The sequence below is a fragment of the Osmia bicornis genome, chromosome 2 (assembly GCF_907164935.1).
Source record: "Osmia bicornis bicornis chromosome 2, iOsmBic2.1, whole genome shotgun sequence".
NCBI classification, from domain to species: Eukaryota; Metazoa; Arthropoda; class Insecta; order Hymenoptera; family Megachilidae; genus Osmia; species Osmia bicornis.
In genome coordinates this window covers 6,938,484-6,949,831 of record NC_060217.1, presented here as the reverse complement: position 1 = coordinate 6,949,831, position 11,348 = coordinate 6,938,484, and the positions used below count along the sequence as shown (strand labels likewise).

Here is an 11,348-nt window from a genome sequence, read left to right as displayed (position 1 = left end):
GTCCCTGCCAGCACGGCAACCCGATATTTTATACCGTGAAACCTGTCTGTCTCTCCGACCGACCCCGCTTAATAAGCAGCTTTCAAAATAGAAATGTAATGGGTCGGTGGGGAAGGGAATGTCGAGTGATTGATTGCTCGCTCAGCGACTTACCGACTTGCCACGGCCCACGGGGTAACGAATGACAGCCACTTAAGCGCTGTTTGCCTACAGTTTTGTAAAAGCGTTTTAATTATCGTTCCGACCGCACCTTGACTTTGTCGCGCGCATCCAGTCACCGGATACTAAGCGATCCAAGCTAAATACCAATCTTTTCTTTCACTTTTCTACTCGGATTCGTTCGTACAACAAAATCGTTGATACTATTTTCTTGCAGATGAATGACCGCTTTATTTGCAAAATTTTCGATAGCTTAAAAATAATATTAATTAATCAAAATATATTCCAAATATTATAAAGTATTAGTTGCCTTTATTTGTAAAGATACAATGCACGAATGTTATTCTGGTACATTATGCGATGTACAATAAACGAATATATACGAAGATTTAATTTCACAAATGATGGTTCATAATGGTTTCGTAGGCAACAATTATAAAGTAATTTCGTAATATTACGGAAAACATTGATGTTGGTGTTCTAAAATATTCATTGCGTATTAAAGGTTACTGTACACTCGCCAAATGTGCTCGTTAAAAAAATTTGAATACCAGCTGCGTTGAAACTTGAACGTTCCGCGCGGTTAAGAGATTGCAGCCGTTTCGCTTTTAGTACAACTTGGAGCGAAATATAATTACGAATTATAATGTAAACTGCAAGCGGGAATAAGATAAGAGAAGCTTGGTGTAATGATAGTTGAAAATCTTTAGCTTCTATGTTGTAACGATATGTAATTGCAAAACGAGCTTCGAGTTATACGTTTAATTTCCCCTATCCCCTAATTATATAATAATTTTTCCACCTTCAATTTTTCAATGAAACTTTTTGTAGACGAAAATCATAAAAAAATATTACTATGATGGTGCAAAATATTGAAATAGAATTTTTGAATAGAGAGAACAGGGGGTAGAACGATTGTATCGGCGTTCACCTTCGTTGAATTTTCATTTTCAAGTAAACAGTTGAAGACAAGATAATATTGAGTCTATCAATCGTGTAATATTTCCCAGAAGAAATAAAGGTTTCTTGGAGATCTACTTTCATGGAATATTTGTCTTTGTCTCTTCGTATCTTTCTCCTTCTCGCTCCCTCTTCCTCGTGCTCCGTTTCTGTGAAGTTATGGCGCCGTTAATACCCCAATGGCAAGTCTTTGACGTTTTGACGCTGACGGATGAGTTTACGGCTAATATAGTTCTCTTTCATCTTCGCCGCTCCTTCTGTCCACGTTTCGAAGATTTCTAAACGACAGCTACAAACCGGATGAAAATTCAGCTTTGATGTCTTATTGATGGATGCATCTACATAAACAATATTTATCGGTGTACCGTGTTATAGCTCAAACATTATTTATTAATTGACGTAAAACATCTGTGATAATATTATCGTAATTACGCTGCTCTTTCTATTGTTACGAATACATTAGCCGTAAAACTGCACGTAACTAAATGTTAATTTTTAACGAACGACGTAACGAACGATTGCATAATACAGTAAAAACTTTGTTAAATATTCCAGTGATATTTCAGATTTTTTGAAAGCTTAAAATAGTAAAAAAATTAAGGTTAGACATAAATGACCCAATTTTTTTACGGAGTATAATAAAATACAACAGTAAGGTAAATATAAGATACACAGTGCAATTATAAGTCATATTTTACATTTCTTTTATTACGTCCGAATGGTAGCTTGAAAATACGTTCAGCAATGATAGATAAGTGTCCCTGCATGAAACTTATAACTGACATTATCAATGAATTCAAAGAGAAATAGGTAGTGCAATAAATAACAGTAAGAGTCCAGTTTTACAAGACAAAGCAGTACATCGCATTTCGTACTATTTGTTGTGACAGGCTAATAATACTCTAAGCCATTGTCAACCCGGATTAGGGCACTGGTTACACACCGATACCTCCTTGTAACTGGGATCAAAGGATCGGAAAGGGTCTATTTTAAAAGTTTTTATAAAGGACGTCGTAAAAACTGTGTTTAAAGCCAGGGGGAGCCTTAATAATCGCCAGAGCAATATAGCTAAGCAAAGAATTATGTCGAAATGTCCCAATAAACCTTACGCTTCCTCGATTTTTATTTCCGAGAACAGGTCAATGTCTTTCTCATTCTTGAAAAAAAGAAAATTAAACTTAAAATTAACATTATGAAAGGTTATCCAAAGTTTATAAAATTATTAAGGAAGAAACTCCTGAAACTTCGAATAGTTCTTTCTATTGGCGATATGAATTCACTTTGAAGACAATAGATATTAGAACGCTGGATAAAAGTATAAAAATGCTGACAAGCGAGTAATAAAGGAGCCAGTCAGTCATTTTGAGAGATGGTTTGGAATTAAGATGGCGAGCGAAGAAGGGGGTTAAGGGAAGCTAAGGAAAAGTTGCCCGGTGAGCCGTGAAAGGGAAAAAGATGGATGAACGCAAACGCAATTGGCGTGCACAAAGGAGAAACAGAATATGCGGCCGATAATAAATCATAGAAGTCTTCTTTCTTCCCTTACCTCTTGCCCCCTAACCTCTTCAAAGCGTGCCATTACTAGAAGACGTTCCGTCATTATCTACATATCGCTGCACTCAAATGTAACCCATCCTTGTATCAACTTTTGATAAAATGTGACCCGAATGACGTGTGCATTTATATTTAAATTTTCAGCTAGCTATCAATGTTTAACATCGCGTTTGCATCAAGAATATAATAAAAACTGAAATCTTTCTTAGACTACTTAACCTGTTTCAAGACTCGCTGCTGCACTTTTTACATTTTTTGTATTTATATAAATTTTCTATCATTTACGGAGAACACAACTGTGTTACTTTTTGATAATTTGTTAAAAGATTTTTTATTTTTCTATCAAATGGAAAAGAGCAGCCGGTAACGAGTCGTTGAACTACCATTGTGCGTGACTGATTGCTTCCGTAGGCAGATAATAAAAAAATTATCATTCGTTGCAATAATAAGTAACTAACCAACCTGTAATTATTCGCGATATAATGTTTCAGTTGCGTGATCATCAAACGGGTCGTTCGATTGTACTTCCGCCGGTATGTGACAGCTGATAGGTTGACCAGGAGAAAGGTGAGGAGAAAGATAGGGGAAAAAAGAAAAGAATGTACGCGGTAATAATAATAATAGTTGGCAGGAGTGAGGGAGGTATGGAGACGTAGACAGAAATACGAAGCTGGTGCAGCACAGACAACTCGGCAAGGGCCTCGTTGCCTCATGTTTAAATCAGCGATAACGAGAAGCCTTGGTGACATATGTCACTGTCGCTGTCAGCCGGCTACACAATCAATATAGTCACCCACCCGTCCGTTCTTTCGTTCGTTCGCGTTCGTCCGTCTGTCCGTCTGTCCGCCAGCTAGCTTGCTCTCAGCCTGCCTGCCTGCCTGCCTGCCTGCCTGCCTGCTTTTCAACCTTCACATGCATAGACCGTACTCCAGCCGATAATGTATTCGGTACGTGACTTCGTATTCGACAAATACAAGAGCGTCCCCGGTCCGGTGCGGCGCGACGACGACTCGGCCACGACCCGGACCAACAAGCATTGCCAACTACACGTAAATATGTATCTCTGCCGCTGGCCAAAACACATTTGCTTTTATGGAAAAACGAATTCACGTAATAGCAAGATTCCCTACTATCCAAACGACTACTTTCGTTCCTCGTTTCCATTTTGTTGCTGGATAATCGCGGTATACGACATTTCCTGTTACCTCGTCACCGTTTATTGCCTGCTACCATTGTGTCCGTTTCAATTTACGTCTTTGTTCCGCTTTTATCGGATAAAGATTAGGTAAACTTTTTTGGAAGTATGAAATACAGGAAATTGAGCAAATATGGTAAGACGTGCCTGTGAATAGGAGTTACGGGTTTACAGGGAAATCTGGTAGAAAATTAGAGATTTATATAATAGTTCATGATAAATAATGATAGTATACAGACGAAAGAATCTTCAAATTATTTATACTTAACGAAAATTAATTTTTTAATATAGAGGAAATTTATAAGGTCATTGGTTCAATTAATGACTTAATTGAAGAAAAAGGCACAGTCACAATTTATTAATCGTACTTTGACTGCTCTGTACATACGTGTGTCAACAAACAGTTCTATCAGTGCCAATCAATAAAAGGTGGCTTATCAATTAGACGACTTGCCAGAAGGTGTACATAACATGTCCAATTGATAACAAGTACTCGTCAAGATGAATCATATCAGACTATCAAAAATCATTCTATCGATTGATTATAAAATTAATATTTTGATGTAATAAACAAATACTCAATTTTTTTAATTAATCCTATGCATTTATATAGATATTCGTAATGTTAACGTACAATAAATCTCTATAAATTCTAATTGTCCATAGCACAAACGTCTGTTTGTACGCTTATAAATATGAATGAACTGAAGTAAAACACGAAGTGCGGAGATATAAATCATGTTTAGCATACTCAAAGGCTGAACGCTTATGTAAATCGTATTAATTTGTATGATAATAGTTAGGTCACCATACGTAATTGTAATAGGTGTGTACGATCAGATGGTATGCCTCATCGACCTACATAGTAATATATTTTCTTCTTAATGCATCTGTACAATCAATTTAACCTGTATTTCACACACTAGAACATTTCTAAAACGTATCATTTGAAAAGGTGTTAAAGTAACTCAAATAGATTCGTCGCTCAGGATAATTTATGAATAATCTTGAACAAGTTTAGTTCCAGCTGTATAAATTCAACAAAGCCTTAAAAATACATAGATTTCGTTTCAATATAAAATAGATTTGCCGGATAGAAACATAATATTGCGAGCTGTCGAATGAATGAATTAGCCTGTAGTGCCACTGTGTCACATCTGACGAAAAAAAGGGTCATTCGAAGGGAAGCCTCAGGTATACGAAATTTATTATAGGCACCGTACACCGGTATCCTCGAAGCTCCGCTCGAAACTATACCCCAGGGATCATATTTTATGTTTTAATCTCTCCATTGTTCCAGGTATAACGGAGTTTAGAAGGAAAAATAATGCCTACTCGGAACACACAAAGCTGTCGGCCATAAAACACCCATGTCAGGTCACCCAGCCAACGCGCAGGCGTGCACGACCTGCATTTTTATGTCCACGGCCAGATCCGCGTACAGATTTTCTCGAAAACGCCGGATAAAAACGTGAACGAAGAGAAAGGAAAAAAAAAATATGCACGCGAAACGTAACGTCACAATGGTGTCCAGCTGCAGCATGCAAACTCGTTACCTATGGCTTGTCCACCTATCTATTTGAATCTTTTCCTATATTTCTGGCAAGATTTTCTCATTTATTCAATTTATTGTAACTTAAAACGTGACTAAAGGATATTAAATACCAATTTCTTTAAAGAAACACTGGTAGACCCAGATTTTTAATCGGAAAAAGTTTTCCACACCAGTAATAAAAAATGAGTTTATCTGAACTGCTTTTTAGATTATGAAGACTGCTACCTTCTATAAATTAGGCATGCTTTAATGGCTGTTAATATAATCACTTGAAGATTGATTTAATCTTCTATTATTCTATCAAGTTTTTAAATCATATTCTACTTAGAATTTTAAGAACAGAAAATATCTGCCTAGAATGTACGATGGATGTTATGTACCACATTTTATAACGTTTAATGGTTAAAAATCACATATTATTTGTTAAATGTCCTGGCAAAATGTATATAATTCATCAAAAATACCTATATGTATTTACATTTCACGCAAGGAAGCGGGATATCCCAGGTGCTGGATATGCTGTGTCAGTATTTGTCAGCATCTCATTAAGAAAGCATTTTTGCAAGTTACAGAGAATAAAATATGGCCTTATAGTTTAGCCCTGTAGAGATAGTAGTAAAAATTCCTTACTTAGAACGTCCTAAGCCTCCTGTAATCTTTTAAGTACTACAAACATGTTTATGTATCAAACAATAGAAATAACATAGGCATTGTGTGCGCATTGATACAATGGATGAATTTGATTTACGATACGGTTGAATACCCATTATGCGAAATCAATGGAGGACATAATGAATTTTCGGATGTAATTTTATTTGATTACAGTTATGAAACATGCATCCATCCCTTTTCCTCAATAAAATTGTAATTGAAACGTGCGAATATAAATGATATTCTGATAACGGGAGATGGAATAAAAGGGATTTTACTGTATTAATAGTATTGTTATCTTTGACAGAAATTTCTAAAATTACGAATTGAAAAATTAATTAATGGCGTGTAAAATATTTAGCAATAGAAGCGTTAAATATTATATCACCCACCGTTGTTAAAGAAAAAATTGTCATTGATCCAGATTAGACGAAATAAAAGGACAGACGAATACGAGTCTGGTTAACTTGGTAATTTCACTTCCCGAAAATCGGCATTTTGTGCTCTCTATTTATCTGGCGCCTGGGATCATCGCGAAGGTTAACATGTCCCGTGCCCTTAGGGTCTACTAGATGATGTTATGTCGTTCATCTATGACTAATTTACTCTTACCCGAGTCCCTTCTCCTCAACGTCCTCGCTGGTATTATCAGGGAGGGCACCCTGCCATTATCGTAACATCCCAACCCTATCCTCTGGGATAAAACCCGGGACCGCTAATTATTTCGGACAAAATGACCCCACGGCCACCGCGTAATGACAATGCTGGGAGAACGGGCGCCCTACAGGAATCGTGTTATTAAAATAGGAAGCATGATGATACGTTTCTGATGCTAACGTGGACGTTAAATTGCTTCTCGCATTGATGATGAATCACTAAAGGTACCGCGTTTTTATAACTATTAGCGAGAATGTCGTTAGCGACCATCGAATCTTGAAAATTTTACCTTCAAATAACATTATTTCATCAATCTGTTTTATAATCTTTGATGTTGCTTTTCTCAATATGCCTCATATTTTGTGCATAATTAATGTTAAGAATGTTTCCATAGAAATAGGGGAGCAGAAAATTTGTCTTCAGCTTCTTAATAGAGCATTAATATTGTTCTACCGGAGGGTAGTAGCCTCGAACACGAGGGTAATATGTCTTTCTCAAGTTCGTCCCGAATTTTGGAAGAGTCGTGTGTAATCAGAGACGACATCTTGTCTCCGACGGTAGGAGAAGTCTTGGCGTCTCGTCACTCGGCCGTCTGCTTTCAACACGATGCCTGTCCCTTATTCGACGCTAGACGCCGCCTCCCGCACTCCCGACCGATATGCCGACTCTCCGCGCAGGAGAAGCCATTGAAACGTGAAAAGCTGTCGTGACAGCCGATCCTAACTGTTTTGTTAGGATATTACTCGCGGACACGAAATACCACGATTTTATTACACCAATTAAATCGACTATATCTTCGTCTTTCACATTCTATTCCAATTTATTTCATCCTTCGACGAGTGATTAAATACTTCACGATAGTAATCGTCTACGAAATTCAAAAGGTTAAAGTAAAATAAAATAAAACATAAAACTGTAAAAAATTGAATTTTCGGCAAATTTCGTCTTTCAGATTTTCGAATTTATTTGATTCTCGCCAGAGGAAACGTCAAATAGGGCAACATGGGCTAACGAAATATCCTGGCAAATAAACACGACGTACCAGCATTAACGGCTTTTTACGCGCGTTTTTACACAGCCCTCTTTCAAAGTCAGCACGGTACAACGCTGAAATTACCGGCGACGCGGGCATAGGGCAAGGGAATGTCGGCTTTTGAAATATGACAAACACACGTGTGTTGTCCATGGGTAAATTTTGTTTATATTCCAAGTTGTACGGGTGTTGTTCGCCGCGTCGGCACAACGTGCTTCTTTGATGAGGAGAGACGAACCGTATAAGAGTCGTAAGCTTCGTGCAAACGTACGCGCAGATGAAGGGAACTGCACACGGCTTGTATTCATTCAATTTGTGTTTATCTTGTACGCACAATTTGATTATGAACATTTATTCGTTTACCTTCTACAATTATGGTACAAAATGTGTAAAATTAATAATTCACGAGAAAAAAAATTTTAAGATACAATATATCACATAGGATAGATTAAAAAGATACCCTGATCAATTTATTGATAATGATTCAAGCTTATCAGGACTTTTAGCGTTTGAATGAAATTCGGAGCGACTCAAAGCTTGGGTATGCTTGAATTGCTTGAAAAGTTGCAAGAAATAGTTTCGAGTATCCACCGTTAGTTGTACTTCATCGTTAGTAACAAGAATCGCGGCTGCCAAGGCGTAAAACACAGCTGCTTCCGAGAATGCCGTGTAATTTGTATTTGTCGTTGAGATGCACGCATAAAAGCGGATTCGCGTAATAGACAACATGACATCGTCGGCGACGTAGAACGCGTTTTCGTCCTGATGTACGATACCTGGCGTATGACAGCCGTGATTTATCAGCTACCGAACAGTTCGACGAAGCCTGCTGAAACTGGAGAGGAGTTCTATTTGAAATATTTTCCTACAAAAACATCGTATGCCTTTTTCATCCTTTCTTTATTGCTTCGTGCCATTATACGGAACTGAGGTATTGTTGTTGCGTTTTGATGAAATAAGAAAAATCGGGAAATCATCTAAATTTAGGAGATAGAAAAAAATAATTAAATAAATGAATCGCGTGATTTTGAAAATATTTAATTTATCATTTGAATAATTTTATTCATAAAATGGCGAGGTCTGCCTTTGTCACGCGCGAAATCAGAAGTTATACAATTACAAGAGAACGTTACGAACGGTAGTCACGAATCAGAGCGTTCATTTGTCTCTAACCAGCTGACGAACGGAACGCGTGTATATAGTCGCCTAACACGCTACCTACCACGCTGACAATGAACGCTGTTTGCCAGCTTGAATGAGACGCGCGATACTTATCTCCGAGACTCTTGTCCGCTCCGCGCCTTCCTATCTTTCATCGCGAACGTACAATAATTTAAACCGATCCTTTTCACCCCTCGTTGACCGAACTTCTGATGTCCTCTTGTCGTTGATTCTACTATTTACTACCCGATGTGTAGATGCAAGGGAACTACTGAATACCTGATTAACTCTCGCACGGTCTTCGTTAAAATAATTAGAAAAACAGCTGTCGTACGTGTCTAATGAATATAGTCATTTTTAACAACGACGAATCCACTTGTCTAGCTCGATGAAAATTTTCAAACGACAAGTTAATTCATCTCTAGCGGTAACGGGTTAAATGATGATTATAAATTAACAAAAAACTTTTAGACAATCGAACGTCCGGCTGACAGAAGAGTAAAAGCTAGACAGAAAGCTAGGCAATTACGTTGAAAACCGATGTTCCATAGGATTAAAACGCAAAGCATATGGCTGCGCAGGGACGCTCGTCAAACTCCTAAATCATAGATGTCAACGATGCCGATAGACAGCCGCGCTATCCGCGATTCGCGAAACCGAGGTGAGCAAAACAGCTATACAGGTAGAGGGAAGGAGAGAGACAGTGAGAAGTGAGAAGGAGAAAGGACAACCGCGTTGCGGAGTGACAGGCGGACGTAGTGAGAATGACACACTCGTTTCCATTTGAGCAATTTCAGCGCGACACGAGGCCGAGACGCTGCAACGGCCACGGTTGTCTTGCCATCCGGGGGAACGGAGGGAAGAAAGCCGACGAAACGCCAGGAACAAAAGAGACGAGACAGGGTCTGTGGGGTGCGCAAGCTGTCACCTGCATCGTGTTCTTGGCTCTCCGTTTCTCTCTGCTTCCTCTTTCTTCTTCTTCCTCTTCTTCTTCTTCTTCGTACCAACTTTAGTCTCACGCTTTAAGCTCGTTTCACACTGGTCACATTTTACGATCGCCAATGCTACTATTTCAGGATGAACGCATTACAGTGTGAAAGATATGTATTTATAGTAAATATTAGCTCTCGAATAAAAAGATCGGATGAGCTAATTCACGTCCATCATTATGGAAAGGAATACAAATATGGAATGGTCATTTTATTTTTAGATGTACAGAGTTTTAAAATAGTCATGAATATAAAAATCGAACACAAAAATTTGGGGGATTTCTGGTTTTTTTTTTTACCCGACTGTGCGACAGCAAAGACAGCTATTGTATCGAAATGCATTTTCCAGTTTTTCCTTGCATATTTGTCTAATTTGTCTTAAAATGGCAAATGATTTACGAGAAAGTAGCCGATTTGAAACCTGCTTTACTTTCTTTTCTCCCATTCTTCATTCCTCTATCGTTCTATCGTGAAACTTTGCTCATTCTTTTCACAATCCAGTAGCAAAGTCTGGTCTTTCTTCGCCACCATATTCGTATTTCTCTTTCTCGGTCTCTTCCGTAGTTCATTTCTGTCTTCTGTCCGTGACTTTATCCTGTTCACTCAACGACTGGTTGCTCTGCAGGGGTACAATAGCTACCGGCAGTGTCCCTGTGTCCCTGTGTCAGCGTGTAGCATGCCTAATCACCCTTGGGCAGCCGTCTGCTATTGAGATGTTTAATTAACTCTATTGTGATCCGTTTTCGGAACGCGAATTCAGCCGTACTGACGATTATTTTCAACGGCGTACCGACGCCAGAGGCGTCTTATCTACCGGGAATCACGAACTCTTTGTGTCTTTGATCTCACCAACGTCGGAATCGTCCCCCCTTCCGATTGCGTTTATTATTCCACTAATACCATCGCTCACGATGAAACTGCACCTTTCTTTGGCGACTAGAAATAAACTGAACGAACGAAAAATCATAGCAATATTTTTGGCATTATTATAAATATCTTGAAACTAACACTCCAGTAATAAAGTCTAAAAACTAATTACATTACGTAAATGAAAATTCCAGTTTGTTTGAAATTTTGTGGACCGTACACAGTCACCTGGACGTGCCAATAACGCTTTATGGCGGCTTTAGAAATATTTCTACGGATTTATGGCACGGGCAAACAACACCGTCATCACAATACGCTTCAATCAGGAAAGTAATTTGGTAATTAGATTTACTACTTAAGTGTAGGTTTTTTCCAACCGAGTATTGGTTAACGATAGCCTGTCACTTTTACAACGGTCTGTTCGTGATTGAATCGACAAAACTAATTGCTTGTCCCGCTATAATAATGAAGACTCTTGTCAGAGTAAAGCAATAATTTTTCTTGACAAAAAATTAATTTTTAAGCAGTTTATACTTGTTTATGATATGTATAAAATATTTGAGCAGA

General features: G+C 38.1%; 1 long non-coding RNA gene across 1 annotated transcript; it reads left to right on the top strand.

Annotated features, from left to right (window-relative positions):
- Positions 1 to 3,506: 3,506 nt before the first annotated feature.
- LOC114878460 lies at positions 3,507 to 6,407 on the top strand. Its single transcript, XR_003789749.2, has 3 exons — positions 3,507 to 3,722; positions 4,953 to 5,062; positions 5,169 to 6,407. It is a non-coding gene; the product is annotated as an uncharacterized LOC114878460 (long non-coding RNA).
- The last annotated feature ends 4,941 nt before the right edge of the window (positions 6,408 to 11,348 follow it).